This window comes from Crocodylus siamensis, chromosome 10, assembly GCF_052110815.1.
Source record: "Crocodylus siamensis isolate JL-2025a chromosome 10, ASM5211081v1, whole genome shotgun sequence".
Taxonomy (NCBI): Eukaryota; Metazoa; Chordata; order Crocodylia; family Crocodylidae; genus Crocodylus; species Crocodylus siamensis.
Window position 1 is genome coordinate 50,640,837 of NC_143404.1, and position 18,260 is coordinate 50,659,096.

Below are 18,260 nucleotides of genomic sequence, written 5' to 3' on the forward strand. Positions count from 1 at the left end.
ATCACCTCCCCTTCCACCAGCCAGGGCACCCTCTGTGTTGCACAGAATGGAACTGTGGGCCTCTTGGCCTCCTCGCAGAGTAGGGTAAAGAGCACTCAGGGAGGGGGACCCCAAGGGGACACGCCCCCATCTCCAAACCCCTGAACCTCAGCACTCTCATTACCCCTTAACAAAGGGGTATATTCATGCTTTCAACATCTCCCATAGACCTCACTGCTCCACACTGGGTCAAAGTCCCCACTGCATCTCTAGTTGCCTTTGTCTACAGACTAGACTCTGCATAGGCTGTCTCAGGTACCTGCTGCCAGTGGGCACATGGCTAGCATACTGGTCGCATCCCTTGGGGAGGAGGGGAGGGACTAGTTCTGGTTTACTTCTCCTTTTACTGCTGTACCAGAAGTGAAATGGGAAGTGCTGCATCCCTCCATCCCCTCCCCCTTTTCAACATGAATTCTTTATCAACGACTTTGATGCCCAGATAGCAGGCACGGGAGAGCCTCTCTTCCCAGAAGTGCCAGTTAACATAGCAGCTCCCTGGCTTCCCATCTTGAAGACCAACTCCTCACCCAGTCCAAATCCTACATTTTATTAACTGCTCTGAGATCATCTGCAGGAAGATCCAAACAGCACAGCAACACATGCAGCAAGGAGGCATTCTAAGCTCCACAGTGCATAAGCAGAGCAAAAGACCAGCCCAAGTCCTCAGGAAAAAAGGACACTGCACATTTGAAAGAGGACAAAGCATAGGAAGAGCTGTTCTACCCTCCATGGGCAAACCCTAACTTCTCCACTGCACCCAACACATTCTCTCTCCTCTCCCATCAGAAGAGAGCTGACCCATCGTTACTACACATTGTTTGGAGTGCAGTGTAATTCAGCACTGTCTATGGTGCTGGACACAGTACCTGCACAGTGATAGACAGTCCTTGCCCACAAAAACTGTCTAGATGGACACTGTGCTTCTGATTCCACCAGCCCCAGATCTCCGTGTCCTAGGCCCATTATACACAACAGACCAGGCTACAGCTTAATCAGGAACTCCAGATAATCTAACAGGCTCCAGTCAGGTGAACACATACTAATTCATTCTGCTCAGACTCCCTGGGGCTGGGTCATGGGCCAAGCCCAGCTTTGGTTCAATTGCGTTGCCCCCACTTGCACTTAGGTTGAAACTGCCCCCTTTGCCTGTAAAGCACAAGGCATGTTAATGACACTGTACAGATGCTCCTGATAATTAGAGTGGAGAGATTATGGATGACAAAAAGTGGGAGGGATCTGAACCATGTCACCACCACAGGAAACAGGGGGAGGACAATGGAAACATAGAAGCCATTGGCCCAGCTGCTTCTACCAGGTGTCCCAGCCCCTGATATGAATGACATTTGCTTCTTTCATATGTAAACAGCATCTTATACCAATTGGATTAGAAAGGCCACACTGTATTTAAATAGTCCAAATGGGGAACTAACCTGATGGGATGTAATCTGTGGTGAGTCTTCAAGATAAAACAACAGTTGGGAATGGTGCAGGAGAAGTGGCTATGAAAGACTTGCATTCTCAGATGGAAGAGCATGGACACATTATAGCAAAGGTAATGTACCCCTGCACCACATACCCATCCTTCTAATGGAGACCCTCTGAAGCAGTGTGTGAGGAAGGTGCTGGAACTGCAGACTGGGTAGACAGGCCACTAGCTCCCTAGTATGAATTCTGCACATCCTCAGCACTTCCATCAAGGTTCATGTCAATAAGCTTAAGCTCCAGAAGAGACAGGGAACCAAGCACTGGGAGCACAGGTCCTGAACCTACAGCATCTATGATCCCCTGATTTATTCCAGGGCTCTGATGCCTTTCCATGCTCACTGCCTCCTGCTTTCACACTAGCTAGTCCCTCTTGCCCTGAAGTAGCTTTGCATCTCAGATTTCTCACCAACAGCCCATTCACTCCTATTAAAGTTGGTGACAGGCTTCCAACACTATCAGTGGGAACAGGACCCCCTGCTCACATTGCCCTGTTCACCTCTTCTCTTCAGGTTTAATGCTGAAAAGCAGGGAGCTAAGCCCTCTAAAAACAACATCTGTGCCAGATGCCTGGTTGGGTTCCATGGAAGCCAAGGGAGATTTTTGGCAGACACCTCAGTGGGAGCAGAGCTAGGTTCTTCATTTCCATTTTAAGTTGGCATGTTAAAGACTTTCTGCTGCAAAACTGATCCTTCCCCACCATCCTTTTTCATAGCCTCAATAAAGTGGTTCCTTCACATCAGTCCACTGGGGACTACAGAGGTCCCAGAAGACATAGGTAGATGCCAATCTTGGACTAATAGTCAAGCAGAGGTGAAAGCCAGATTGTAGCAGAGGGGCACTGGAAGTCCATCTGGGACTTACCCAGTATGCCCTGCACAGAAGCAACAAGGATGCGACCAAGACTTACATGAACACAATCTATTTGACATGTGCCAGAGGAGAAGAGGGCAAACACTGCAACTGGTAGGGCAAAATACCCAACGTATACACACACCTCTGTACCCTCCTTTCCTGAGGAGAAGGTGGTGAGTGAATTCTGCTTTAAACTATGCTATTAGGTGCAAGCACCAGATTGAAGATGTATATTCAGCTCTATCTTTGTATCACACTTCAGACATGAATAGAAGGCCCTGCAAGTAATTTGTGCAAGTAATTGAGCAAACTGTATTTGTAAAGCACAGACAACTGGATTAGAAAGGTGAAGCGTAAGAAGCTGATGAAGAAAGTTGCTGATGATGGATGAGAAAGTGGAACCCGAGTTCATCTTTTTGCTAGACACTCCAGTGGTAGTAAAGCAGGAAGGACCAAGATCAAACAACAGGCTGAATCTAAGATTAAGAAAAGGTGCAAGTCTTCTGAACCTGCTGCAGTGCTACAGGCAGAATTATGCTGCACAAGGATTTGCTGCCAGAAACCACCTTGGGGACTGCACTGATAGCCTCTAGGAATTAAGTTCATTTTAGCAACGTGGCTGAACCATAGGTTGGCCCCTCTGGACACCAGCCATCTTATACAAGGAAAGAACCAGAGGAAGAATGGATGAACTCAATAAATGGTGAACTACGTCATGGGGAGGCACTGCTGCCAAATGTAACTCCCTGGACCCACTCACCACACCCCTGTATTCCCAGCCACAGCAATCCCAGAACAGCTGGTTCAGTCTCCTCTCATATCCAAAGTCCACACAGAACATACTTTAAAGGTCATTACTGTGGTTTGCTTTGTTAATTGGTGCTAATCAGACAGATTTCTTGGCAAAGAAAAGACAACATTTGGAAAGAAATCAGCAGACTTTATAAAAACAGAAAACAAGGACCAAACTCCTCTCTTGTCAGAGATCACACAGCCCCTCCCAGGAAGGGAGAGGCTGTGCCTTCACAGCCAAGCTGGTCAAGAAAGTGAAAAGATAATTGCATAAAAGACTGTGAGGTTTCCGAGCAGTTTCCATTTCAAGAGGGAGTGTTTAATTCTGAGGTATTTTTTTAAAACGGCTAAAGCTTGCATTGTCAGAGTCCTATGTTTTTAACCCCTCCTCCCCTTTTCTGCTTCTCTTTGCCATCGAGAACAGCAGTGACCAGCATCCCAGGTTCTCTCCCACTCCCTCAGTTTTCCACTTTTAACTTCACACAAGAGTTAACCATTTCTTGTGAGACATTTCAGCCAACTGCAGGAATTTTTGTTTCCAACAAAACCTCTGTGGGAAAGCAAGAGGGCTCATATGGGAAGGCAGAACCGAATGGAAGTTTGCAGCACTATCTACCCAGTCTGGTTTCAGCATCCCTTCCACTGCAGGGGACAACTGCCTGTACACTCGGGTCTCTCTTTATGTGAGGGTTGCATTCCAAAAAAACTTCACATAAAGTAAATTTGCATAAAGCAAATCCATTATTACATATAAATAATAGGGATATGTACCAGCCTCACTCGACTGCCCCCCAAAACCATGACAAATTCAAACAGTAATCACACAATACAATAACTGCTGCACAGAGGCTGCGATCTCCCTGCTCTACAGGGTCATGCCCGCCAAACTGTGGAGGCACCCAGGGCAGGGAGCAGTGGGGCCACACAGAGAAGGTGCTCACCCCACACTGCAAGCAGGGGCACGTGCAGTAGGTGCATTGCTGAGGCAGCACAGGGTGAGTACCTTCTCTGCACGGCCCTGCTGTTCCCTGCCCCTGAGCCTCTGTAGCCCAGCAGGCATGACCCAACACACCAGAGAGCTTGTAGCCATACCAGGCAGCCCCGCTGTTCCCAGCTACATTGGGTCGCGCCCATCGGCCTGGAGAGGCACCCAGGGCAGAGAAGCAGGGCACCAAGGAATGGCGGCTGCTTGCCTGTGCTGCCCTGGGGATGCGCCTCCTGTGCCTGCTGCTCTTTTAGGGGCGCAGCCCTGCACCACAGGAGGCGTGTGGCCAAGGCAGCGAGGTGTGGGGCACTGGCACCAGACAGGGAGAGGAGCTGAGCCAGGCCCAGGGTCCACTGCGCTCATGCGTCCTCCCCTTCCCTTAGGAAGTGTGCATGGCAGTGGGGAGCTGACCTTCCCCCTGCCCAGACAAGCCAATGGAGGCTCCATGCTGTGCTGGGGCCCTGCAGCTCCAGGACCCCCTGGCTGATCAGCAGCCCCAGTGCTGCCCAGCTCCCCCCCTACAGGGGCCTCAATCCCCCTCTTCCCTACCACTTACTTGCTGGAGCTGCCCTCAAGGCTACTTGGGGCCACATGTATGCACATGGCACCCCTTGTCTCACTGTCTTCCTTCCACTTCCTCCCAACTCCCTGCAGGCTGCAACTCTGCCAGCCTACAGGGAGCTCATTGCCGGCCGACTTCACATAGGATCAGATTTTTGTCACACAAAGCAAATTTCTGGTATAAATAAGGTTGTTGCACATAAGCAAATTCACACAAAACCAATTCGCATAAAGAGAGACCCGAGTGTATACATACCTACTCACCTGCTTCCTCAACTCTGACAGACTCCTGCCATGCCCAAGTTTCTTCTGCACCCCGCTCAGGTCCCACTTTTATTCTTCAACACAAAGCTTAAACAAAACATGAGAGTCCCTCTGCATACCATGGGCTACAGCTCCAGGGCAAGGTTTTCTCCTCTCAGTACTGAAAGGACAGCCCTTTCAACAAAGCCTCTTACAACCACCTCTGACACAAGCCATTTTCTGCCTCTATACTCCCTTGCCCCCTTCCCAGTTGAGGCTGATAACTGAACAAGGCTGGCATACCAGCTGGTTGAATCCTGGCTCCTTGGCCCTAAAAGGGGCAGGCCATCACACCATAAAACACAGCAGAATTTGGCCCATAATTGTTTGTCCCTTGCTGTCTTTAATTCCTCTTTTACTTGAGAACCCTGGACAGTCATAGGTTAGCAAAGACCAGGTACAAAAAGACCCCCTGCTGGAGGCCACAGTGGAGTCAGAGCTCTGAAGCATTTGTCCTATGGGGACAAAGATACTGCATCCCACTGCAGTTAGAGACAGGAGGCCAGGCAGCAGCCTCAAGAGGATCTCACTATGTCAAAACGCTGCAGCACACTGCACAGGCATTCTGCAGGCACACCGTTGAGAGGATCTGTATTGTTATTCATCATAAATTCTACAATTCTCTGGCTCTTGCCACCATTAGTGATGAGTCTCAGAGCCTCCCCTCAGCAAAGAGTGCTACTGCCGTTTTACATATGGTAAAACTGGAGCAGAGAGGTGACAGGGCTTACCTGAGGTACCATGGTGAATCCACTGATGATCTGGAGATGTGCCATGCCCCTCCACTAACAATGCCAGCTGTTTGGTTCCATGTAAATTTGCCTGTTCTTACTCAGGATGGACACAACAAACTAAGCCCAGTCCCACTCTGAATTTATTATTCCCACACTAAATTTATTAAGTGAGAGGGGACAGGGTTGGATAAGCTATGATATGACTAAGCATCTGGCCAACACTGTCCTGCCTGCTGTCATCTAGGATGGGAAACTGATGTCCCTTACTCCAGTGTAAGGGGCTGAAGAAAGAAGAAATTAATGGCTTGAAGATTGATCTCTGCCTATGCTATTCAGGAGGTGGAACTGCAGCCCTGGACTAGAAAGTAGTAGTGAGCCACAGGCTTTTTATGAAGCTGTTTCTGGTTTACAAGCATAGACCATGAAAACTCCCAGGCAATTTCCATTTCTGAAGCGCACTGGAGCCGTATCCTAGATAGGCAACAAAATCACCTTGGCTTCACAGCCTTATCTTCTCAGTGTCTTACAAACAGCAATTTCCAAGATCCCGGGTTCTGATCAAAAGTCAGCAAACACCTAATCCAGTGGATGCTCAACCTTTGATACCAACCACCAAATGAGGGCACTGGACATAGCAGGAGGGTGGTCTGTTTAGCACAGCAGCTCCAAAGTGAAACTAGAATATAGGGCAGGTTCTGTGCCACAGAATCCATAAAATGGAGAGCTAGTGCTAGCATCCAGGCTCTTAGCTACAGAGTTCAGCTGGAACTATAAACTCAGGATTACCAGTTCCAGGCTTCAGATTCCCATCATCTGAATACAGCAAGAACTACACTGTGCAATACCACCAACCAAACACCCAGTTCCCTGCTTGTACCCTTTCCTCAGGCAAATCTCCCCTTGATTTCAACTGAAGGCTTGCCAATGCAGGGAGTCTAGGATCGGTTCTGGTCTCAATGTAGTGGGAAACACACATCAAGACACTCTGCGCAAGGATTTAGCCAGGTGGGAAGTCTTCCAATTAAGAAGCAGACTCCCCAGGAGAACAGTGTGTGTGTACTTAGTCTGACCAGCTGTTGATCCTTGCTGTAGGTGATGTCTGCCTCTGCTTCCCATCAGACAGCTCTCAGTGCTTGCACAACAAACTATGGTGCCAAGGGGTGCCTACTGCAGCACTGCATCAGTTTGTGGCAACAAGAGAAGAGGGGGTGGGAGGGAAATGGGCAGGGGAGAGAGAGAGAGAGAGAGAGAGAAACCAGTAAAAGGGCAGGGGAGAGAGAGAGAGAGAAATTCCAGCTCAGCTGCTATTCAGGAAGCTGTGAAAATGAATGCCCCAATCCTGCCAGGTGCTAAGCTCCACTGAAGCCAACAGAAGATGGAAGTGCTCAGCGTGCTGCACACCGAGGCCTGGGGCATGTGTCCTTAGAACATTCCAAGCACTATGTGATCAAGGGCACTGTCAAATCCAGACCTTACTGAAAATCCAAGAGAAACTGTCTTTCCATCGGTATCATGTAGCTTTCATGTCTACAGCCCAGGAGGAGGTCAGATCTGATAGCATGCATTCCTCGTTACAACTTCCCTTCTCTTGGAGAAAAGCTGAAACTCATCAGATTGTGCAATAGGCTTGCCCTGATATTGAACTGTAAACCTAGCAGGGGGTCTTTAGGATGGTATCAAATGCTGAGAGAAGGAGCAACTGGGGAATATCCATCAATGAACAGAAGGCAACTCTTCACCAGACTTATCTGCCCTTGATAATTATGTATGGCTTTACAGGGACTTTTCCACTGATACTCTTGTAACCAGGCAGAATTCATTAGTGTCCCAAAAGGAGCTGGTGCTGCTCCATTCCTTTCACGTTATATCTGCAGCATGCCCATCAGATCAGGAGTGCTATGGGCAGCTGCACCGATTTCAACAGTGTATGAACTCTAGACGTACTTGCACATGACACTATGAAGTAACTACTCCATAAAACATTCATCTGTCTGCTACACTAAAATGTATGGGCTTGGTAATGGATGTGTCCCAAGGCACTGGTCTGAACTAAGGACTAAATGCCTTCCACGTAGCCATTTACGATGGTAGTGTGCTGAGAATCCTGAACCACAATAAGTTCATTAAATTAGAGGAGCACAGATACTAAGGGGAACAGCAGCAAGGGCCTGACTGGGGCTCTCAGCTACTGATACAGATATATAAATAGCCAGCCTGTGTTCTGTGAAGATAAGTTAACTTATGGAAATAGATGAGTTCTAATCAATTTTATCCTTGTAAATCAAATAAACCAATAGCAAATTTACCAATGCTTGTCTCTCCGTTTGCCTGTTTTTTTACTGGCAGGTGCCTCATTAACTTGTGTTGTTGGCATCTCTCAGCAAATCTGAAACCTTGTTTTTAGCCTATGGGGAGGCTGTTGTTCATGGCACATAGCACAGCTTTCAACTCCTAACACTCCAGGAGGAGTTCAAATCTTGTTGCTCACGTGCTAATGCTTGAGACCGGCAGATGAGGTTACAGAGAGAGCTGGAAACATGTGGACGATGAAGAGCAGCAAGGCAGCTGTTCCTAGTGCTTGCTGTGGGTCTCTGCCATTATTTGGATGTTTTACCAGGCTGTTCCCTCCATCTGCTGAATCTGGCAAATACATTTTAGTGCTTTCAAGTTTGCTCAGCTCAAGTCTTCCACTTTACACTAACGGGAGCACTGGGCTGAAACAAACACAATCTGTCCACTGAGGATTGGTGAAAGATGTGTTAGGTCATTTCAGACTCAGGGAGTGACTGCAGGTTTGCGGTTGCTCTAAGGGCGTGAAATAAACCATTTTAACAGCACACACAAACACAATCCTCAAAAAAACCCAACCAAACTGATCAAGATCCTAAACAATAAGTGGAAAGAGACGCTTGATCCCCTGCAAATGTAAACACAGGACCTGGCCAACGGCTTTCCTGACCCCTCAAATATTTTCAAAATAATGAAACATTTTCTCATTCCCAATTGGGATTAAAACTTCAAAAATGTTCACAGACTCAACAGCCCAAGCCTTCCTTCTGCTTTGGGTCAGTTGAAATATTTCAGTTCTAACTGTTTTGCTTTAAAAAAGTTAAAGAACACAACAAAAATTTTCATCCCAGCCCAGGGTCCTGGTGCCAGTAGACTTCATAAAATGCAGCAGTTTTCCCTTGCTCCCTCTGCACTGACATGACATGTTTCCAAGCCTCTAATGTCTTTTCCTCTGAAAAACACCCCAATCTTTTAGGGTGAAAAAAGCCTTTAAAGAAATAGACAAAACACTTTTGCAAAGCTCTCAGGCGACTTCATCACCTGTTTCTCCCTCTATTTTCTAAGTCAAAAGTTCAGTGTCTACCCTCTTTCTCCCACAGTAACAGCTAAAGCAGGCAAACACCAGTGAATGCAACTTCCTACCACATTAGGTGTGTGTAATCTGTAGGAGGAGAAGCAGACACATTGGCCTAAACCAGTGGTTCCCAACCTTGGGTCGCAACCCAAATGAGGGTTGCAGGGGCAATGTTGGCAGTGCTGCACGCAAAGGACAAGCCACATTGCATGCCAGGAGCTCCCCCACCCCTGGGCCACCACCGCACTCTGCTCCCAGCAGCAGGTTGCAGCAAAAAAAGGTTTGGAACCACTGGCCTAAACCCTGCCTTTGGGGGAGGGGCTGTTTGAAGAGAGGAGCTTTTTTGCTTCCCTACCAAATCAAATGCCATAGCGTTGGCCAGATATGGGTGTAGAAAATGGTGCATTTGCCTCATTCATAGATTCATAGATGCTAGGGTCGGAAGGGACCTCAATAGATCATCGAGTCCGACCCCCTGCATAAGCAGGAAAGAGTGCTGGGCCTACATTACCCCAGCTAGATACACATCCAACCTTCTCTTGAATACCCCCAGGGTAGGGGAGAGCACCACCTCCCTTGGGAGCCCGTTCCAGACCTTGGCCACTCGAACTGTGAAGAAGTTCCTCCTAATATCCAATCTAAATCTGCTCTCTTCTAGCTTGTGGCCATTATTTCTTGTAACCCCCAGGGGCACCTTGGTGAATAAATACTCACCAAGTATTCAGTCACAGTTCTGGTCATGCCATTCTAGCAGAGCTCCTCAACCTCCGCTGGAAACTTCTTGGAATGAGAGAGAGGACACAGAGCCCCAGAGCATGGAGCAATCCATTGCTGCCAAGACCTCATGCTCCCTGGAAGAAGGACCACAGTGGATCTCATACCAACGCAACACCACACCACAGCTATAGCTGCTGGAATCAGATGAGAGTGGATTTTAGCCCTTTGTCCCCTGCTCAACCAGCCTGAGGTTAGTGTTTGCCCTCACCAGTCTTCTCATCCTATTGTATTTGCCATAGGAATTAAGTTTTACTTTGGTTCCTGGCCTCACCTTCTCAGCACACCCTACTTATGACTAGCTGAGGTGACTCTTTCCAGTGGTGCAGAGTAAGGTGGCCTGAGCCCTTCTGTATCTTTTAATTCCAAGCCTTCCTCACAGGACTCTCCCTAACCCTGAATCTTCAGGCAAGGCTCCAAAATACAAGGGGTAGATTTGTTTTCTACAGGCCCATTCAGTGTGAGATCTGCACACATTTCTGCAGTGATGTTTTCTCTAGACACAGCTGGACTGACCCAATGATCTCCATAGAGAGAGGAAGTGAAGTGCAATGTGCAAATCCTCTGCCATATCGGCTCCAGACACCAGAGAAACCATTGTTGGCTGCTTTTAGTCCCTCTTCTGTCAGCTTCCTATCATTATTTCTTGTTAATTGCTGCTAATTAAATAAAGGTGCTGTGGGCATGAACCACACACCATCAGTCATCTGCACTGGCTCATAAGAGATGATGGTGACCAGTTCAAGGACAACTACTCTCCCAACTCTCTAAACCTTTGGTGAGGGAGATGATACTTTGAGAGCAGAACGGGCCTTGTAAACAAACTCCAGCCCTGATGCTTGCAGCCTCTCAGCTCTGCCTTAATAGCAGCCCTACTAGGTCTCAGAGGTGTATTTGAATGCTGCTACTAGGCTATACAGAGGAGCTTCTTCTGCCCCTGCTGCAGCTGCAAGTCTCTTCCAGCACAATCTCACTGAAGCAAGGCTATATGTGGGAGGATGACTACTTTTTGCCCTCCACTCCTTTCAAAGGCAGGTTTTATGCAACCACCTCAATGAGGGGAGTACAAAGAATCTATGCTAGGGAGGACCCTGAAGAAACGTCATTCCAGGATTTACCCTTGGTAGATGTAAATTAAACCACCTGTGTCAAATAGGTAGAGGATTTTCTTCCTCTATTCACTTGTAAGGGGGGACGTAAACCCCAAATGAAATAACTTTAACTACTGAGGTGAGACTTTAGGTAGAGCTAAATAAACATCACCTTTGAGCCGAGCCTTTCTCTTTTGCAATTTGAGAACTCTTGCCCTTTCAGCTGTGTCTTCTTAGAATCAGGACTGCTAGAAACAAGCTCAGACACCAGAGGCTTTGCTCTGTGCTCCCTCAATGCCAGGACTATAGGAGACCAAGCCAAGGTAACCTGGAGTTTCCTTCTACAAAGACCTACAAAGCTCTCCCCTGAGATGTGAAATAGGCAGAAGTATACAATGTGCTTGAAGGCTCGGGCTCACAGCTTCTAGTGAGAAAAAGAAGCCTGGCAGGACTTAGGTAGTCACCCGGCTGGTAGGATGGACAATCTCAGTCCCAAAAGCTGAGTGAGCTCTGTGTTTCTGTATTCCTTGGGAATGTAATCTAGCCAATGCCTCCCACCCCTTCTGAGTGGCTGGGATCAATTGCTGTTACTGCTGCCTAAGGCTAAGCACAGACAGTCAAAAATCCCAAGGCTGAATTAATCCAGTCTTTACAGGTTAATTTAAACTGAAGAGATTAAACTAAGAAACAACTAGGAACACATTTACTTTTGATTCAGGAAATGCAGCCACATGCCTGCAGTGGCTCAAGCCAGAAGCTGGGGGTAGAGCACTAGAGCATGCCTCTGGGATGTAGCCAGCATGGGTGGTATGTTCGCTGCCTCTTTCTGCTGCCCCCAAAGTCTCTGGGATTTGCAGTCCAGAATTATACCAGCAAGCCACCACAGGGTTGTTCATCACTTCCTCTTCCTGCTTCTAAGCACTTCTGGGACTGGTAGTGCACAGTCACAGCCAGCGCTAAGCTTCAATAAGTTTAGCAGCAGGGAAGCTCTGTACTTGGGGGAAGGGAACTTAACCTCCCTACCTGGCCCCAGACCCCAGCCAGGGTTTGCCTGGCAGGGAGAGGCAGTCCCTGCTTCCTCCTCAAACCCTTCTCTGCTGGAATAGACAACACAACAGAGCCCAGCCCAGCCCAGGGCTGGAAAGCATGCCAGGAGGCTGGGGGACTGTGACTTAACTTGAGCCTGGAAGGAGTCTGGGACAGAAGTTTCATAAACCAGTTTAACCCAAGTCAGTTAAGTTGATACTACATTCAGCCAGGTTTATCTTAAACCAGTTTCAGCCATTTTGAAACTAGCTTATGTGCAGTGAGCTTCTGTTCTGTTACAGGTTTAAACCAGTTTCTGATGACTTAAACCAGTGTGTGTGTAATTTCTGTCACAAGCCTATAAGTTTCTGTTTGTGCCCTACCCAGCCAATGGCAAAACAGAGCAGTGGGCACAGCTTCTGTGTTACCATCATTGCCACTGGCCAAAGGGGGTTCATTGGAGCAGCCAAGCTATATCCAGGCTCCCTGACACAGCCACCCAGATCTGGCCTTCAGGGTTAATAATTCCTGGAGCTGTGGGACCTCCAGGGTGTTAAAAAGAACTGTCATCTGGCTGGGAGCTGCTCAGGAGGCAGCCAACAGTAGTGGAGATGCAGCAAGCTCCCCCTGCCTCCCACCACCATTCAGCTGACAGCAGCTCAGCTGGCCTCTCTCCTGTGCTGCCCATTTGGCCCCCAGCCACAAGAGGCCACAGCTTGGCAGATGAGAGGTCTCAGCTGTAACCAGCTGGCAGGGGGAGGCAGGAGAGGAGAAAAGCTGGTCCTTCCTTTAGCATCAGCTCCTGTCAGGGATGGGGATGTAGGAGAATGGTAGGAACCTGGGGAGAAGCAATGGGGATGACCCAATTGTCTCAAACATTCAGTGGTAGTATCAGCCCTACAAGGGGAGTAGAGAAGAAGAAAGGCAGAACTGAACACCAGAGGCCTACCACTTCTGCAACAGCAACAGGGACCTATGTGACAGGAAGGCAAGACAAGTCCATTCTCAAAGGAGGACAGAGAGAGAGGGCCCTCCTGAGGAGGAGCAGCAAGCGGGCACTGCCAAACAGGGGAGGACGGGAAAAAGAGGCTTGCTGTTTCAGCTCTGCCACTGACCTATTATAGAACCAAGGCTACCAAGGTCACACCTCTCTAAGATGCAGACCAGGACATCTCCACACCTTCCACCCCTGTTGTGAGGCCAAGGCTTTACAAACTGAGTAAATTCTGAGTAAAAACTGGGGCCCAATTCTGCGGCACTGGGGCCTTATAGCTTTCCAGATAAATGGATTATCATCTCACAGCAGTGCTCTCTCCAGGGCAGGATGTGATGATGCTGGCGCAGTAGTGGGTGACTGCAATAGCGTAGTCCGTGCTAGGTCAGCTTTGTGGGCAGGGATCTCTGATCCTTAAGGCCGATTATGTATTGCAGCTAAATTAACTCTCCTTTTGCTCCTTGAGAGAACAACAGTAAAATGGAACTATTGACTCATCTGGTTGATTTTGTTCAGCATTTACCATCAGTTCCCCCCAAGCTTGTTCTTGTACCAGGTGCAAAAGCCTTTTCTACATTCACATGCAGATTTCAGTCTGTTGCATAGAAAATACATTCCTCGTTCCGTTAAGGGCGGCTGCCTCCACTGTGTTGGCAAAGACATTGTCAGATGCATGGTTTGCAGGCAGAAACGGGATGGATCCAACCAGCGTAAGCAGAATAAATAGCATTTGGATTGCTGGGTTGAGATCTTCAGCAAGGGTAAACTGGCACCGTTTCATTGACTCTGATGGAGCTAAACTGCTGTGACCAGTGGAGTCCTTGGCCACTGTCTGGGTAGAGGTGAAATCATTACCAGATTCTATCACCATCATGTTCAAATAGCTTTGCGGCTCAAATTTTGCCATAACCCAGGTTGTATCGTGAAAGATTAGAAATCAGGGGAATTACTTGCTCTTTACACCTAAAACTCTGGAGCTGGAAAGGACCAGACCTTGTGTTTCAGGAATTTCCACATTGTTATTAAAAAATGGAGGCTTTGCTAGATCCACATCTCCTAGGGATTGCCATAGAAACGTCACTAGAAAGTTTTGTTCTTATGAGAGGAACATCTCCCATTCTTGAGAAGCAATTTAAAGTGACTGATCATGTCCCCAGCTGATGAGATTTGTACTATATCAAAGTGTTTCCTTATGGTTCATCCCTGTTGCTGATCCATGTGCTGGATCTGAGGCTGAAGCTCTGCTTTCTAATCACGCTGTGCAGTTCGAGACAGAAATCAGAAATACGCTGGTCAAAAGTTGCAGAAAATTATATGAAAAGAAGAGTTTTCATTCTCCCTTTGCTTCTTTCTAAAAGCCTGGGGGATTTGAATGGTTTTACTGCTGGCTAATTCATTTCTAATACTGGTCATTAGATTCTGTTGTAAGAAAGGGGGCTTCAGCGAAAGCTTCCCGGCTCATCCACCACCCTGTCATTGCCATCCTGAATATTCAACAAGGCAATTCAATCCTTTGGCACCCCTGGTTAGTCCAGCCCTAACTCAGTTTCTTCTAATATATCCCACCCTTGACCTGAAGCACTCTTTCCTGTTCCAGCCCTGGATGTTCCTCCTCCCAGCCTGCAGCACCTGTTCTTATGCATGTATTGCCAGTTGCATGTACCTTTTGATGTACATGGAGGACTAAGCAAAAGCCACAAGGCCCATTTCATCTGTAACCTGAGGGAGGATTCCAGCAGTGGTCTCCAGTATTTCAAAGTAGATAAAAGGCCCAGGGTATAAATGGCCCTTGCTTTTTGCATTGCTCTTTGAAGCAAATGCCTTCTGGTTGATGGCCATTATCCTTCTCACCCTAATGTACCAGCCACCTTGCTTCCCCTTTGTTTTTCAAAGGTGTTCAGTTTCCAAATACACACACACACTCCACACTGAAGGCTGTTGTGCTACTGCACAATACTTCATGCTTATCTGAAGTCTGCTGCCTGCCTGCTTGGCTCAGTTAATTGAGAAAGGTGATATTGCTGAGTTTGCTATTGTGTGTGTCCACAGCTGTGTGCAGAAATGTAATGTGCTGGAAATAAATGAAAGAGCTGATTTGAGATTTGCTGCATCAGAAACATCTCTCTGGGTATCCTCTCCTGCTCACATTGAACCTGGATTTGGGGGTCCTGACAATAGCTGGGAAAATACTGATTATTATTGATTATGTTCTCTTTAAAGTCCTATATGCACATAACTAATTGGTCCATACTACACATACTCTGAGAAAGGGATCTTAGTATCGCAAGTTCATTTTTTCAAATTGGGAAATAGATACAATTGGATCACCTTTGCCCTGGCATAAGCTCTACCGAAGCTTGAAGGTGGAATGGGACCTGTGCCAGTTAAGGCCATATTTTCAGAAATGGCCTGTGATTCTACCCGCTCTGGTTTTTGTGTGCCTAGCTTAAACACCTAAACTTGGGCACTGAAGAAAATGAAGTACTCAGAGTCCTAGCTTGCTGTGGAAGATACTGGCTCAGGTTACTTGGCCAAGGCAGACAGCAAAATACTGAAGAAGGCCCCAGAAATTCCTGGTTCCCAGCCCTTAGCCTAAAACTGCAATCCCAGGCCCTCCCAAAGTCTCTCAGCTGTGACCTGTTCCTCTCTTTGCCTCCATTCCATAGAAAAATTCCCATTCCTCCCACATGATTAACTTCATTTTCACCAGTGACATGAATAGTTTGCCACTCCCTTACTGCCAAGTGTGAAGACTTACGTGTTTTCTCAATCCAAAGCCAAGCTATAGCAAAGCTTTGTGTGTAATTTACAGAAGGGCTCCACTTCACTTCCCATCTCAGCAAAACCTTCTAGGATTCTCCTGGTGTCACTTATACGTGGCTTTCATTTAAAAACATGCAGTAACAGAAGTTATCTTGCTCCTGCTTTAATAAAAGATAGGACATGAAAAGACCAGGAAATGATTTTATTCTGCGATTGTCCACCATAATTGCCAGGCCTCTTCTCTATCCTTATTTCCAATTCTCCTTCCCAGGAGGCATCTGAAACCCTTTGATAAAAACCTCTCCTAACTGAAGAGCAGACAGTGCCCCTTTCCCTGGACATATCCAAAGAAATGGTATTGCTTTCCTTTGGGGGGGGGGGTGTGTGTGTGTGTGTGTGTACACAGGCCCCGTGTGTGTGTGTGCGTGCGTGCGCACACAGGCCCCATATGTGTATGTCAGTATATGTTACTTTATTGACCTCTGTTTCTAAAGCTGGGAGAGCTTCATTCTTGGACATGTATCTGAGTAGCTCACAGTCTTCAACATATTTATTCTCATGACACCCCTGTGAGACAGAGGAGGGCTAATATATTCATTTTATTGATGAGAAACTGAGGCACAGAAAGACTGAGAAACTTCCCCAAGATCACAGGGAAGTCTGTGACAGAACAGAGACTTAAACACAACTCTCCTACTACTGGCCTACCCTTTAGCACATCCTTCTGCTCCCAGCTGTTTGTACGACTTAGGCTAGGACTTGTTGCTTAGATCCAATCCACAAAATAAAGTCACATTACTGGAACTTTACATATATAGATTGATGCAAACTGGAATCAAACCTGGAATGGGCATTGTTATGTTTTAGTTTACTAGTGATGTATTTTCAATTTAACTTAAGCCAGTAAGAAATCAACTTAAGTGTAGTCAATACAGAAATGCTCATAAGATGAAGGAAGTCGCTACCCAGGGTTTTGCGTTCATTTGCCCAAACCAATTTTAAAGCACACCAGTAGTTTTCTAGTTAAACCTGCATGCAGCTAGATCTCAGGTGTTCTTCAAAATTTCAGGTTAACCTTTTGGGGGAATGCTGAAGTGTTCTGGGGCAAGGTGCTAGAGGAATATGCCAGAAAGAGCAAGATCTTCGCCTCTCTAATACTGATTGATTCTTCTCTCCCCTCAGCTTTATGACTCCCTGTTTCAGCAATGCAGAGTAAGGTGCAGTGGGATAACAGCCCAGGCAGCGTGAGGTAGAGACAGTGTGGGTGTGACAGGAGTGATATGCAGCATCTTGTAATCATGTTCAGTTAAAAGAAAGGCGTCAGAAAGCCTAAGGGGAACTAGTGAGTGAGTTTCTACTTGCCTCTGTGCTTCTTAAGTGAACCAGAATCTATATCACACAACAGCCCAGAAATCAGTGATGGGCCTTTCTGCTCTGTGGACCTCAGGAGAGATGCTCCAGGCCAAGAGTGACGCAGATTAGAGGTGAAAGCAAGTCCTGCTGCAGCCCACATTGCACCCACTCCAGGCTCCAGTGCAGTTTACAAAGCAAGTTTTATAGCCTTCATGGGTTACGTGCTTTCTCTGAAGACAGTAGCTCTCAGTTTGTCAGTAGCAAAAGCTGAATACAGGGCCAAGCCAGTGCATGTACCTCTTCCTACAAATGGCCTCATCTCCTCTCCAGAGGAGCCTACTCTGAGTGGTAAGGACTTTACTCTCCATTCCCAGGAGTGGGAATACCTGCCCATTCAAACCTGGAGAGGGGCTAGCAAATTCTTTCCGTATCAATTACTACTATTTGGATTTGAACTAACTAAAAGTCTTCAGACCCCACCCTCCAAAGACTCCTGGCTGTATAGCTTCAGATCTTCCAGTGGCTTTAGGTGGGCAGGGTTTCACTCTAGACGAGGGAGATGAGATTGATGTCATATATCTTGATTTCAAAAAAGCTTTTGATCTGGTATCCCATGATCACCTCTTGGCAAAACTGGCCAGTTGTGGCCTTGGCTCCACCACAATCTGCTGGCTGGGAAATTGGCTCCGTGTTCGGACCCAGTGGGTTGTAATTGATGGCAGTCACTCATCACGGTGCCCTGTGACCAGTGGGGTCCCTCAAGGCTCTGTCTACTGGTCAACATCTTCATTAATGATATAGACACTGGAGTCAGGAGTGGACTGGCCAAGTTCGCCGATGACACCAAACTTTGGGGCAAAGCATCCATGCCAGAAGATAGGCGGGTGATCCAGGCTGACCTGGACAAGCTCAGCAAATGGGGAGACGGGAACCTGATGGTGTTTAACACCGAAAAATGCAAGGTTCTCCACCTTGGAAGGAAAAACCTGCAGCTTCCTTATAGGCTCGGCAGTGCTACGTTGGATAGCACTACAGAAGAAAGAGACTTGGGGGTCATCATTGACCACAAGATGAACATGAGCCTGCAATGCGATGCTGCGGCTAATAAAGCGACCAAAACGCTGGCTTGCATCCATAGATGCTT

The 18,260-nt window shown here is 47.4% G+C and overlaps 1 protein-coding gene across 3 annotated transcripts in view; it reads right to left on the reverse strand.

Annotated features, from left to right (window-relative positions):
* The window catches only part of DLGAP4 (DLG associated protein 4), a 359,708-nt gene that overhangs the window by 294,523 nt on the left and 46,925 nt on the right, over positions 1-18,260 (reverse strand). The gene's annotated exons all lie outside the window — the stretch shown is intronic.